Below are 12,833 nucleotides of genomic sequence, written 5' to 3'. Positions count from 1 at the left end.
CATATTTTTATAACAGAAGTTGTGAACTTAAAAACAATCATGTCGTATGCTTTGATCCATTTTGAGTTGATTCCCATATAGGGAGTGAGATAGGGGTCCTCTGTCATTCTTTTGGTTATAGATATCCAGTTCTCCCAGCACCATTTGTCAAAGAAACTATTTTGCCCTGTTAACATGGACTTGGTAAGTTTGTAAAAAACCAGTTGACCATAGTGGTGAGAGTCTGTTTTTAGACTCTCAAATCTATTCCATTGACCAATGTGTCTCTCTTTATGCCAGTACCACACTATTTTAACCACTGTAGCTTTGTAACGTTTCAAAGTTAAGCAGTGAGAAGTGCTCCCCCTTCACTCTTCTTTTTTTTAGAATATTTTTGGCTATTCAGATACCCTTTTTCTTCTAAACAAATTTGGTAGTTGCCCTTTCTTTTTTTTTTTAAGATTTATTTTTCTTTTCTTTCTTTCTCCCCCCCCACCGCCCCCCCACCACCTCACAGTTTTGCATTCACAGTCTGCTCTCTGTGTGTTCTTCTGTGTCTACCTGTATTCTCTTTAGGCAGCACTGGGAACCAATCCTGGGAACTTCTGGAGTGAGAGACCAGCTCCCTGATCTGCTGCATCTCTTATTGTCTGTCCTCTGTGTCTCTTTTTGTTGCATCATCTTGCTGTGCCAGCTCTCGTCCTGCTCAGACCAACACTCCTGCAAGGGCCAGCACTTCTGCATGGACCAGCACTCCATGTGGACCAACTGTTTGCTCAGGCCAGCTCACAACGTGGGCCAGCTTGCCTTTCACCAGGAGGCCCCAGGAATTGAACACTGGGCCTCCTATATGGTAGATGGCAGCCCAGTTGCTTGAGCCACATCCATTTCCTAGTAATTGTCTATTTTATTTCTTTAAAGTAGGCTGTTGGAATTTTGATTGGTATTGCATTGAATCTATAAATCAGTTTGGGTAGGATTGACATCTTCAAAATATTGTCTTCTAATTTGTGAACATGGAATGTCTTTCCATTTTTTAGGTCTTCTTTGATTTCTTTCAGCAGTGTTTTATAGTTTTCTGAATACAGATCCTTTACATTCTTGGTAAAACTGATTCCTAAGTATTTGAGTCTTTTTGTTTCTAATGTAAATTGATTTTTCCTCTGATTTCCTCCTCAGATTGTTCAATACTAGTATACAGACACATTACTGATTTTTGCATGTTTATCTTATATCCTGCCACTTTGCTGAACTCATTTATTACTTCAAGTAGCTTTGTCATACACATTTCAGAATTTTCTAGGTATAGGATCATGTCATTTGAAAATAATGAGAGTTTTACTTCCTCTTTTCTTATTTGGATGCCTTTTATTTTATTTTCTTGTCTAATTTCTCTAGCTAGAACTTCTAATACAATGTTTAACAACAGTGATGACTTTTTTCTTTTTTTTTTTTTTTTAAGGGCAGAAACCACATGCAGAACACCTGTTGGCTGTCGGGGACATTCTGTAGCAAGTGCAAGATCTTTTGACCCAATTGGATTTGGGTCTAATCCCAATTTTCATTTGTTAGCTGTGTGACCCTGGGCAAGTTAGGTAACCTCTCTGCACACCTATTTCAGCATCTGTACATTAAGGATCATGCCCACTTCCCAGGGTTGTTGTAAAGGTTAAGTAAGAAAACATGGGGACGTACTGAGTGCAGTGCTTCACAGATGGTAGCCACAGGGGTTTCCTGGAATATTTATAGGGAGGGCAGTCCTAAAAAATTTCTATCTCATTATAGCTGAAATGAGTGTGGGTTCCTTTCATTTTATTTTCCTCTAATGGAATATATATTGTGTCATATGTTTACACTTATAAATCCTTTTTACAAAATTATCTTCCTTTAATGTTCACATGAAATACTGATAGTAGGTCTTATCATCATTTCAGAGTTCAGGAAACGGAGGCGTATTTGCCAGAATGATACAATAAGTGCAGTTTAGTATAGTGGGATGATAACAGAATAGTAATTCCCTTAATATGAGAATTCCTTGCACTTAAGGTTTTTACAGCCCTTTTCTCAAAGCCCCTCAGAACAACCTTTTAAGGTCAGAACTGTTTTCTCCATTAAGAAGATTTAAATAAAGCTCAGGAAGTTTTTTGTCATGTATGTATCTTCAAAAAAATACAATTTACAAAAATGATGGGGGTGGGGAGATGGGGACTGGGTTATATGGGAACCTCTTATGATTTTTTTTGATTTAACACTTTTTTAAAATTAAAGTTAATAGAGCACAAAAAACATTACATTAAAAAACATAAGAGGTTCCCATATAACCCACTCCCCACCCCTACCTAAAGTTTTTTAATGTAATGTACTTTGTGATCTATTAACTTTAATAAAAGAAGTGTAAAAAATAAAATAAATAAATGGGGGAAAAAAAAAAAAAGCTCAGGGAGGGGATGGATGTTTCCCAAATACAAAGAGCCAGAAAATAGGGCTCCGACCCAGATCTCTTTGAGTCCAAAGCACACACAGCTGGGATTGGAAGCCAGGTCCACATATCCCGCCTCTTACAATTTCCCCATGTGATGGTGTGAAGATGGATGGCCCCCAGAAGATCATGTTCTCCAAGCTGGTCGTTCCTGTGGGAGCGAGTCTGTTGTGGATGGGGCTTTTGGATGAGGTTACTTCAGTCAAGGGTTTTTTGATTAGACGACTTCAGTAAGACATGACCCAAAGTGAGTCTGAATATTTTACTGGAGTCTTTCATAAATGGGATAAATAGAGAGAGAAAGAGAGAGAAAATCATGAGAGCCAGAAGCTGAACAACAAAACCAGGAAGAGAAGGGAGAAACCAGTAGACTCCGCCATGTGCCTTGCCATGTGACAGAGGAGTCCAGGATTGCCGGTAGCCAGTCTTTGGGGAGAAAGTATCACTTGATTATGCTTTGATTTGGACATTTTCATGGTCTTAGAACTGTAAGCTTTTAAGCTAAAAAATCCTCATTGTAAACATCAACGAATTTCTGGTATATTTAGCCTAACAGACTAAAACATCCCAAAACATTTGGAATATAGAGGGTGATACCATTTAATGGGCCACCACCATATGGTAGTATTTCTCCTTCCTGCTCAAGACTTCACTCCCAGGACATGATGTGATTAAGTGCTCAATAAATACATTTTTGGCTAAACAAATGAATGGCTCCACGGAGATGGAGGAACACATCTTCCACGTGCAATGCCAAGGTTTTCTGAGCCTTTGGCCATTCAAAGAAGAAAAACAAAGTTGGAGAAATGAGCCCATTTCATGAAAGGAGCTTTTTAAAGAGACATCTCCATGTACCAAGTCTTAGAGACCTGGGTTTAGGTATAAAACTGTCTGAATCCAACGTCTCTGGAGAGGGCAACGTCAGGTCCATGTGAGGATGAGATTCTGAGGCTCATAGGCTCACAGATGTGAGACTGGTCCAAGTCTAGAGAAGCTGGAGTGAAGGAAGGATGCCCTCACAGACAGTGGCCAGGACTGGGAGCAGGGGCTCTGGGGCCAGACGCGTCCGCAGGCTGCAGGATTTAGGGCTGGTGGAGTGGGTGTTGTGAAACCCTGGAACGGCCTGTTACAGCCGCACACTGCCCTAAGCCGGTCAGTCAGGATTCCTCGACTCCCTACTGAAAACACGCAGGGCCTGGAAAGCCCCGCCATGCGGAGGGCAGTGTTTGGATCCTTTTGTACAGCATTTGTGTGCATGATTCATGCATCTCGACAGGAGCAGTGATAGTTCATTTATTCTCATTGCTGCACAGAGTTCCATTGCACAAGTATTCATCAGTTTATTTAGCTGTTCTACTATCGATGGGTCTTGTGGGCATTTTTCAGTGTGGGGCTATAAAGAACAGATGCTGGGTCCTGGGGTGGGGCATCCTCAACTTTCCTAGATAATGGCACATTGTTCACCGAAGCGCTTGGGCCAATTGACATTTCCACCCACAGTGACTGAGCCATTCCAGTTGCTCCCCATGTTCACGTCCCACTTTTTGGCCAAAGCAAACACATAGGTGTGTGTGTCTGCATTCATCTTTCAGATGATGCAGTTGAAGTCCACGGTGAGCCTTGGTCCCACTCCCTTCTAGATTCCCACCTCAGCCTCTGCTCTCCTCCACTCACTCCCCACATCCCTGGTCCCCTCCTCTGGAATCTGAGGCCCTCGCTTGCACTTGTACCCATTGCCTGGGCACGGCAGGCACATCCTTGCTCCCCTGCCTTTGCACGGGCTCTCCCCGCCTCTGGTTTGCCGATCCCCTTCCTCATTTCTCTAGCTGCCGAGTTCCAATTCACACGTCCACTGCCAACTCCAAAGCTCAGGTCACTGCTATCTGCAAATTCTCCCTGATGTTCGGCTCCTTTCTCACTGGCCGGGCAGAAACAGTCGTCTGTTTCAACAATGCAAATTGTTTATGTTATGTAGTGGCTTGAAAGGTGGCCCCCCAAAAGATATGTCCCCAGCCTAACTGATTTCTGTGAATGCGACTTTGTTTGAGACAAGGTTTTTTTTGAAGATGTGATAGAGTTAAGGCTTTTGAGGTGAGATCATTCTAGAACTACCTGGGTAGGACCCAAATACAAGAAGAAGAATCCTTGTGAGAGACACACGAAGAGAGGCACAAAGGGAGAAGAGGAGAAGGCCATGAGAAGGCAGAGACTGGAGCCACAAGCCAAGGAACGCTGGGCCACCCTTAGCTGAAGAGGCCAGCAGGAGTCTCCCCTAGAGCCTTCGGAGGGAGCCCAGCCCTGCTGACACCTTGATTTTGGCTTGCTGGCCTCTGGAACTGTGAGAGCATGCACTCCTGTTGGTTGAAGTCACCAGGCTTGTGCTAATTTCTTACAGCAGTCAAAGGACACAGATACATATTATCATCAGAAATGAAAAGATAGCATTATAAACTTCTCACCAAACTCCACAACCCAAGGAGCGAGCACAGCCTCTGGCAAGTGCATCATAACGCAGTCGCTGTTTGTGAACTCTCTCTCATTCTGGATTGCCTGTTCCTTGGGGGTGCACCGGGCAGGGTGCACCTTGCTTCTTAGACTGCCCCATGGCCAGGCCAGCACAGAACTGGACAGAGAGGTTGTGCCCAATGCATACTTGTGGAATAAACCAAGAAACGAGGGGGTGAGCAAGTGCTCAGGCACAACCCATATGAACTCACTTCCTGAGGGCTCGTGCCCCACTTGCTGCTCCTGGTCCAGCTGTGTCACTCCCCCCAGCCCAGCCTAGCCTCTGAGGTGTGCCCCCCTCTCTCTGAGTGCATGGCATCGGCCTATTGGTCACCCCAGATTTCCAGTCTCCTCTGAATTGATTTTCCAGTGGGGTAATTGATGGTTCTGATTCACACAAACCAGCCCCCTAAGTCTTTTCTCTTTTTCATCATGCTCTTTATGTTTAATTTCATTATTTCCCATCCATGGCAATTCACAATATAAACCAAGATGAAATACATATAAGTGAAAGTGTACTCTCCACAACATCACAGCATTAGCATAAACACCTTTTTAATATAGACAGGGAATTTCTGTCTTATTTAAAGAAGAAAAATGATAGAAAGTTTTCAAATCAGTTAAGATTTTAATCTAAGATTAGCATTAGTTCTTCCTGCCTGGAAATTAAGGCTGTCAGAGGAGGCCAGGGGACCAACCAATGTTTATTGTGTATTGCATGTGTCTCATCACATGAAAATGATAAGGGCCCAGACCCCAGCAGCCAGGCTTCAGATGCTGCTCCTGCCACTTGCCAGCCAGATGACCTTGGGCTGTGACCTTATCCCTTTGTACACACACCTGAGTCCACACCTGTCAGATGGCGAAGACCAGCCCAACCTCGATCAACTGGGAGGATTAATTAAAATAAGATGTGGGAGCAGATGTAGCTCAAGCGGTTGAGCACCTACTTCCCATATACGAAATCCTGGGTTCAGTCCCTGTCCCTCCTAAACAAACAAACAAACAAGCAAGCAAGTCATGGGTTGAATTGTGTCCGCCAGTTTGGACATGTTCTTGGTCTTGGTCTGCATTCTGGTGGGTGTGGACCCATTGTAATAAGATCTCTTCTAGCTCTTCAGTTAAGGTGTGGCCCAACTCAATCAGGTTGGGCTTCAATCTGGATTACTGGAGTCCTTTATTAGCAGAATGAAATTCAGAGGGAGAAAGAAGCTGTGGGAAGAAGCTGGAAGTCAATGAAACCAAAAAGAGAAAGGAGAAGGTGTTGCCATGTGACAGAAAAGCCAAGGACCAAAGATGGTTGGGAGTCAGCCCAGAACGCTGCAGACTTCAGGAAGAAAGCATCACCTTGATGATGGCTTGACTTTGGACTTCTCAGCCTCAGAACAGTGAGTCAATAAATTCCCACTGTTTAAGCCAACCCATTGTGTAGTATTTGTTTTACCAGCTAAGAAACTAAGACACTATATTTTTAAAATTTCTGAGGTGAGAATGCATTTCATTTGTACCAAGAAAATAAAAAACTAAAAGAAAAGCTTCAAAGATTTTTCAAGGCTTTGATTTTTTTCCAACTTTAAAGTTTCTCTTTTGTTTCAAGCCAATTTTCTCCTTTCTGAAATGTTGATATTTTAATATTTTTTTGCATACAGGAATAAAGGAGATTTAGGATGTTCCCAAACTGTGAAATGGTGATCATGATATTTATTCTGAATGGTGATTATAAAGGTTCAGAGAGTTTTATAGAACATTTCTTGAACAGTCCTGTGTGTATAGCGGCTCCTCAATAAGCAAAAATGATGGGCAGCGGACTTGGCCCAGTGGTGAGGGTGTCCGTCTACCACATGGGAGGTCCACGGTTCAAACCCCGGGCCTCCTTGACCGTGTGGAGCTGGCCCATGTGCAGTGCTGATGCACACAAGGAGTTCTGCGCCACACAGGGTTGTCCCCCACGTAGGGGAGCCCCATGTGCAAGGAGTGCGCCCCATAAGGAGAGCCACCCAGCGCGAAAGAGAGCACAGCCTGCCCAGGAATGGTGCCGCACACACGGAGAGCTGACACAATAAGATGATGTAACAAAAAAAAAAGAAACACAGATTCTTGTGCCTCTGATAACAACAGAAGTGGACAAAGAAGATGCAGCAAATAGATGCAGAGAACAGACAACCGGGGCAGGGGGAGGGGAGGAGAGAGAAATAAATAAATAAATCTTTAAAAAAAAAAAAGCAAAAATGAGCAATTTCTCTCTTGCGGACATTTGGGGTGTTCTGACAAGTCTTTGGTGTTGGACAGTTAGTTTGCCTCTTCTTTGACTTACAGGTTCTTCTGGTTAATTCTTGGTAGACATTAAAGATTTTCCCATCTCCTCTACTTGGATTTCTGTGAGATCTTCTTGACTGGTCTCAATCCTTCCATTCTTAGCCCATCATCTCCAGGCTAATCTTCAGAATGATCCTTTTAAAATGTAAGGTACATTGTATTGGTTCTTAAGCCTCCAATGGCTCCCCAGCATACTCAGATCAAAACCTAGTCCTGACTTTGCCTGCAAATTTGTGGCACTATCAGATGCGGGCTGCCTCTTCAAGTTCATTTCCTACCTGTTCTCCTTCATGCACTGTGGACCAGTCACTATGACCACTTTGCTCATCTCAAACACACCGAGACTGCTCTGCCTCGGGGCCTTTGCATGTCTTGTCCGCTCTGCTGGGGTATTCTTTCCCTAGGTGTGTGTGTGGCTCACTCCTTCAGTGCACTGAGGTCTCTATTCAGTTGTCACATTCCTTGATTGCCCTATTGGAAGTCACACCCTCTTTTCTCTCTTTCCTTTTACCTCTTTCTCCGTAGTATTTCCTACATGATATTCACTAGGTAGGAATCAGTTTATTTGATGCCCTCTTCCCTACCAAATTGTGAGCCTACTGAGGGGCTGGACTTTGTCTGCTTTGTCCACTTCTGTCTGTCCGGTCAGGCTTTAAAGTAATACCCATTCTATTGGACTTCCAGTAAGCAATTACTAACTCAATGAATGAAATAAATAAGTGAATAAAATATGACCTTAATGGTGATCATTGAGATTGTCTCCATTTTCCATTGTCTCAAGTAGTATAAGCAGAAACGGTCTCCTGAAAATGCATTTGAAATACTCAATTCCTCCTCCCTGCAAAAGGAGTAAACGAAGGCAGGAAACATAGTCAAAATTCCCAGAGTATCACAGTCGGCTGCCAAACCACCTGATAATTCACCAAAACTAATGACACTTGACAAAGAGCATATGAGGCTATTTATTTTCAACCCAATCATTATTTTTATCCAATTTGACCAAATTGCTTGTGGCCAAATTTTTTTTTCAGTCACATAAACTTGAATCAGTCCGGTGGGCACGGCACACCAAACAGGACCAGCTGGGGTCCCTGGGAGAGTCTCTAACTCTGTTCCCATCCTCACCCCTTGAGAGGGAAACCCTGATTCTCCACATCTGCATGTTTGGCTGCTTTCTAGAGGAAAACAACCTTCTCCTTCCCACTTCAGGCCCACTCGGGGTATCCCAGCCCAGAGAAAGCCTCCCTCTCCTCGAGGCACATAGAGCATCTGCAGCCACCCATCTAGAAATACGTGCTTTCATTCACAGAACAGTGTGTCGAGTTGGCTTTGAGGATGGCAGGGGACTTTTCTCTGTTGGATGAAGAATGGGGGGGTGGGTGAGGTGGACGAGTATTGCGGAAATCTAGGTGGGAAAGGCTTGGGGGGGTCTTCCAGTCTCATTTCCATGTGCATTTTAGAAATGAATGTGTGTATGTGTGTGTTTGTGCCTGTGAAGGTGGGAAGGAGAGAGAGGCAGGTGGGAAGAGCAAGAGAGAAGGGGTGCAATTGCCTGTGCAGAAGGGGTGTTGGCACCTCTGGGCCTGCTGAGAGTCTCTCTGGGCGTCTCCTGATGGTCTGTTTATCCTCTCTGTGCCTCGGGGTGTGTGTGTGTGTGTGGCTCGCCTGTGAGTGTGCGCCTGATGGTCTGTTTATCCTCTCTGTGCCTCGGGGTGTGTGTGTGCGTGTGGCTCGCCTGTGAGTGTGCGCCTGGCGGTGTGCATGCCTCCCTGTGTCTCCTTGCTGAGCTTTGGGTCTCCGTCTCACTGTCTGCATCTGCATGTGATTTTCTGCTCCTGTGTGGGGCTCAGCTCTTCAGACTCGCGGATGTGAGCCCAGCCTTCTCCGCTTGCTGGGGAGAGCCCAGCGCCCCTTCGGGTAACCTGTGCTGGGTTTGGAAGAAGCTGTGGCGATGGACAGGCATGACACCATATCCAGCCAGGAGCCAGGAAGAAGCCTGGGCCTCAGAGTCACAGCTGGCAGAATTGGATGAAATGAAATGTCTGAACCCTTTGCTGGGTCCAACTGGAGACCCCATGTGGGAATCTAGGCTTCTAAGCATGGCACACGAGGACCTCTCCACTGGCCCCTGGCTTTTGCCACCTCTATCACTCCCTTCTCTACAGCTGCTCCCAGGTATTCCATCATTTCCCAAACACCCCCTGATCTTCCTACCTCAGTCCTTTGTTCCAGTCATTCCCTCTTCTTTCAGGACTTTGCTGAAACGCCTCCTCCAGGAAGCATTCCCTGACCACCTACAGAACAGTCAGCAGCTCTCCCCCTTGTCCCTCAGGGCTTGGATGCACAGTCATTTGAGCAATTCCATTCCTGAATTGCACCCTTCTCTGTTGCCTCCATCCTCACCCCCAGTGGGCCTGGGAGCTCCTTGAGCACAGGGACTTGTCTTAGCTGGTTTTATACAACCAGAGATCAGCACAGGGTCTAATACTCACAGAATAAATAAGGTGTGGGGGGGGCGGGTTGAGCCCAGGAGACTTGGGCCCTATCCCGGTTCTGTTACTGACTGGCTTGGTCCATCTCTTCCACTCCTTGGGCCTCATTTCATCTCCTGGGGAAAGAGGTGGGAAAACAAATGAACACCCAAAACATACAGGACCTCAGCAAACAGTTCTTACTATTATAATGCATGCACAGGCTTAAATATAATTCTCTCTTTCTTAAAATTATCCCTTAGAAAACAGAGTGTTGTTTCTGGTATGGGGCTCATACAAAACGTCTCATTTTGTGGAGACCTCTCTCAATTGCTTTAATTTGAACAACAAAGAAATGTTCAGGGAATGTACATTAGCCTGAAACCACCTCAAACAACGTGGGTTTAGACTTCTTAAAGAGATAATCTGACAATCTGTAAGAAAAGAAATCAGAGACATTTTACACAGGTTTAGTAATTCTTCCTCGGGGTACGACCTCAAATTACAAGTGCTGGATGTCATGGTGAATAAGCCTTTTAAAGCTCGGACTGAAAAGGCAATGCCGAGTGCATCTTTTGTGGAGAGCACGGAGACACACAAACCCAGAAGATGAATAAAGAACGCGACAGTGTTCGTGTCACGCAAAGCAGATGGAGACTCTTGTGCTGCCAGCGACAGTTTCAGACATGGGACTAGAAAGCGCTGTGTCTCGGAGAGGTAAGGTGGAAGGGACGAGAAAGTTCCAGAAAACTGCATCGGCTGACTCAAGGGTGACTGTGCTACAAAGACATGAACATGCAAGGGTGTGGCAAGCGTTAGAGTGACACTGTCTCCTGAGATGCACGTATGGAGAAAAGCAACGTTTCCAGGTGAATGTTTTAAAATGATAAGCAAGGCTACATTGAGTAAGGTTAAACCTGAGAAGGTAAGTTAACAAATAAGTGGACATTTGCCTATTGTTTCTACACCCTTGAAAGTGTGTATATTCGACTAGATCCAAGCAATATTTTTATTTATTTTTTAATTAGGAAAGGAGGGAATGGCCTTATATTTGGGCATCTGCAGAAGATAGAGCTAAATCCCAAAGGGAACTTCCAAGAGGCTGAGTACCTATGGACCCAGTCTTAAGAATTTTTCCCTTTGGATTTGTCTTTATACTTTGAGAAAGATAAAGAGAAACACTTCTGCCCTCCCAAGGAAGAAGGACGGGAGAGGATTCGAAGTCTATTCGATTACTTCCCAAAGTAACAGGCAAAAATCACCACGACTGCCATCTATTGGGTGCTCACCAGGAAACAAGCATTGTTTCAAGGACATTATCTAAATTAATTCCGTTTTTTTCCTCCCAGAGACTTATGAAGTAGGTGTGATCATTTCTATTACTTTACAGATGAAGAAACCCAGGTCAGAGATCTGCCCAAACTACCCTGGCTGGGACGTGGCGCAGCTGGCACTGAAGCCCAGGCCTGACCTCCTGACCACTGCCTTGTCCCAGCTCTTATAAACATTTCCTACTGTTTGTACAAAATGATCGTATCACAACGACAGCAGAGTGTTCCAGCAAGGAAATTTAATTAATTCAATCCCTCTGTTCATTCTTTGCTTGCTGGGCTTTCAGATTCTTCCCAAATATTTCATTATTGGAGAGCTGGGGTCTCAAAACCAAATGCAAAGGATGAAGAATAAAAAGAAATTTAAAAAAAGGAAAGAAAAAAACCCAAATGCACAGAGGAGCCAAGAGTGTAATGTAACTTAGGGAGAGAAGGGGGCCAGGGTGTGACAATAGGCAGAGGTGGGGACTGTGGAAAAGCGGAGAGACCTGGGCTATATGAAGAGAGCAACTGCTTCAACCCATCATCATTGTTAGGCAACATGGTCCCAGGACCACCAGACCATCAAAGAATTTCAGAAACCAGAAAGTCAAATTTAGAGGGTAAAATCTTATCTTAAAGAGTTGATCACGAGCTCTGAATTAATTTCACAAGACCCACAGAGGAGCAGACGCAACATATTTGGGAGCTAGAGCCGCATCCAGGCCGCCACATCACAACCTCTGGATGTGGCCCCTGCTGCAGTGGGGGGCAGCTGCGACTGGTGGGTGCTGGCATCCCAAAACCTGCAGTCCCATCCTCACTCTCTTCCTTACCAGCTGGGTGGCCTCCCCAGCCTCAGTTTTCCTGTCTGTTAAGTGAGGAACACCAGCAACCCTTACCTTGTGGGTTTGTTTAGAAGAGCAGAGATGCGTTTGGGTGTGGTCAGCACTAAACTCTCACGGCTGATCCCAGCGACCTGTGCTGCTCCCACTGTTTCTCACATTAGGGTACTCTCTTGAGGCTCCCTCTGCTAAACTTGCTCTTCCTCTAGCCCTCTACACCAAAAGAAGCTCTGCTTCCAGAACTTTCCATCGGCCGACCCCTTCTCTGACCACCACTGCCTCCCATTCCGAGTCACCATCCCGTGGCCGCCATGTTGTTTTCTCCTGGTCCCTCACCGTGATCTCTTTCATTTGCTTGTTTTAGAGTTTACTCCCTGTCTTCCCAACTAGAGCAAACATCTCGTGGGTCTTTGCTGGTGGCTGTCTTCAGCACCCAGAGCAAGGTCTGGCACAGAACAGGGGCATTTGACGGACATTTGTGGAATAAATGAATGAAGGCCGAGAGCTGTGTACGCAGTGAGACCCACTTTGGTACGACGGTTATTAGAGGCTGCCCCCCAGAGAGCAGACAGGAGGGGCTTCTCGGACAGGGCTTTGGGAAATCAGCACTGGGCTCTGCTCTTTTACCCAGTGCAATGTTACTGCCTGAGAAGCTATTAGGGAGATAGAGATAATGACTCCTGGAGCGCAGATAGAATCAGAAATACAGAATTAGCCCTAAGCGGGCTGAGCAGCCTGAGGAATGGGGCGGGCCAGTCTGGAAAGGGTGGGGACGCTGGAGTCAGGGGAGGGTCAAGGGGGGCGGGGGACTCTCCGGAGAACGCCTGGGTCCTGCTAGGCGAGGAGGGAGTGGGAATGTTTTAACCCATTCCGCTCCTCCTCCTCCACCTTTGGATTTTAGATTTCTGATCCTTTGAAAGCTCCCCCT

General features: G+C 45.4%; 1 long non-coding RNA gene across 1 annotated transcript; it reads right to left on the bottom strand.

The window, feature by feature from the left end:
- Positions 1-8,019: 8,019 nt before the first annotated feature.
- On the bottom strand, positions 8,020-12,210 carry LOC111758841 (uncharacterized). The gene is made up of 3 exons (XR_002792993.3): positions 11,963-12,210; positions 9,772-9,887; positions 8,020-8,117 (listed from the first exon to the last, which is right to left on the bottom strand). It is a non-coding gene; the product is annotated as an uncharacterized lncRNA (long non-coding RNA).
- Positions 12,211-12,833: the final 623 nt, after the last annotated feature.

Source organism: Dasypus novemcinctus, chromosome 2 (genome assembly GCF_030445035.2).
Source record: "Dasypus novemcinctus isolate mDasNov1 chromosome 2, mDasNov1.1.hap2, whole genome shotgun sequence".
NCBI classification, from domain to species: domain Eukaryota; kingdom Metazoa; phylum Chordata; class Mammalia; order Cingulata; family Dasypodidae; genus Dasypus; species Dasypus novemcinctus.
The sequence above is the reverse complement of the archived record's forward strand: the minus strand, read 5'-3'. Positions and strand labels throughout refer to the sequence as shown.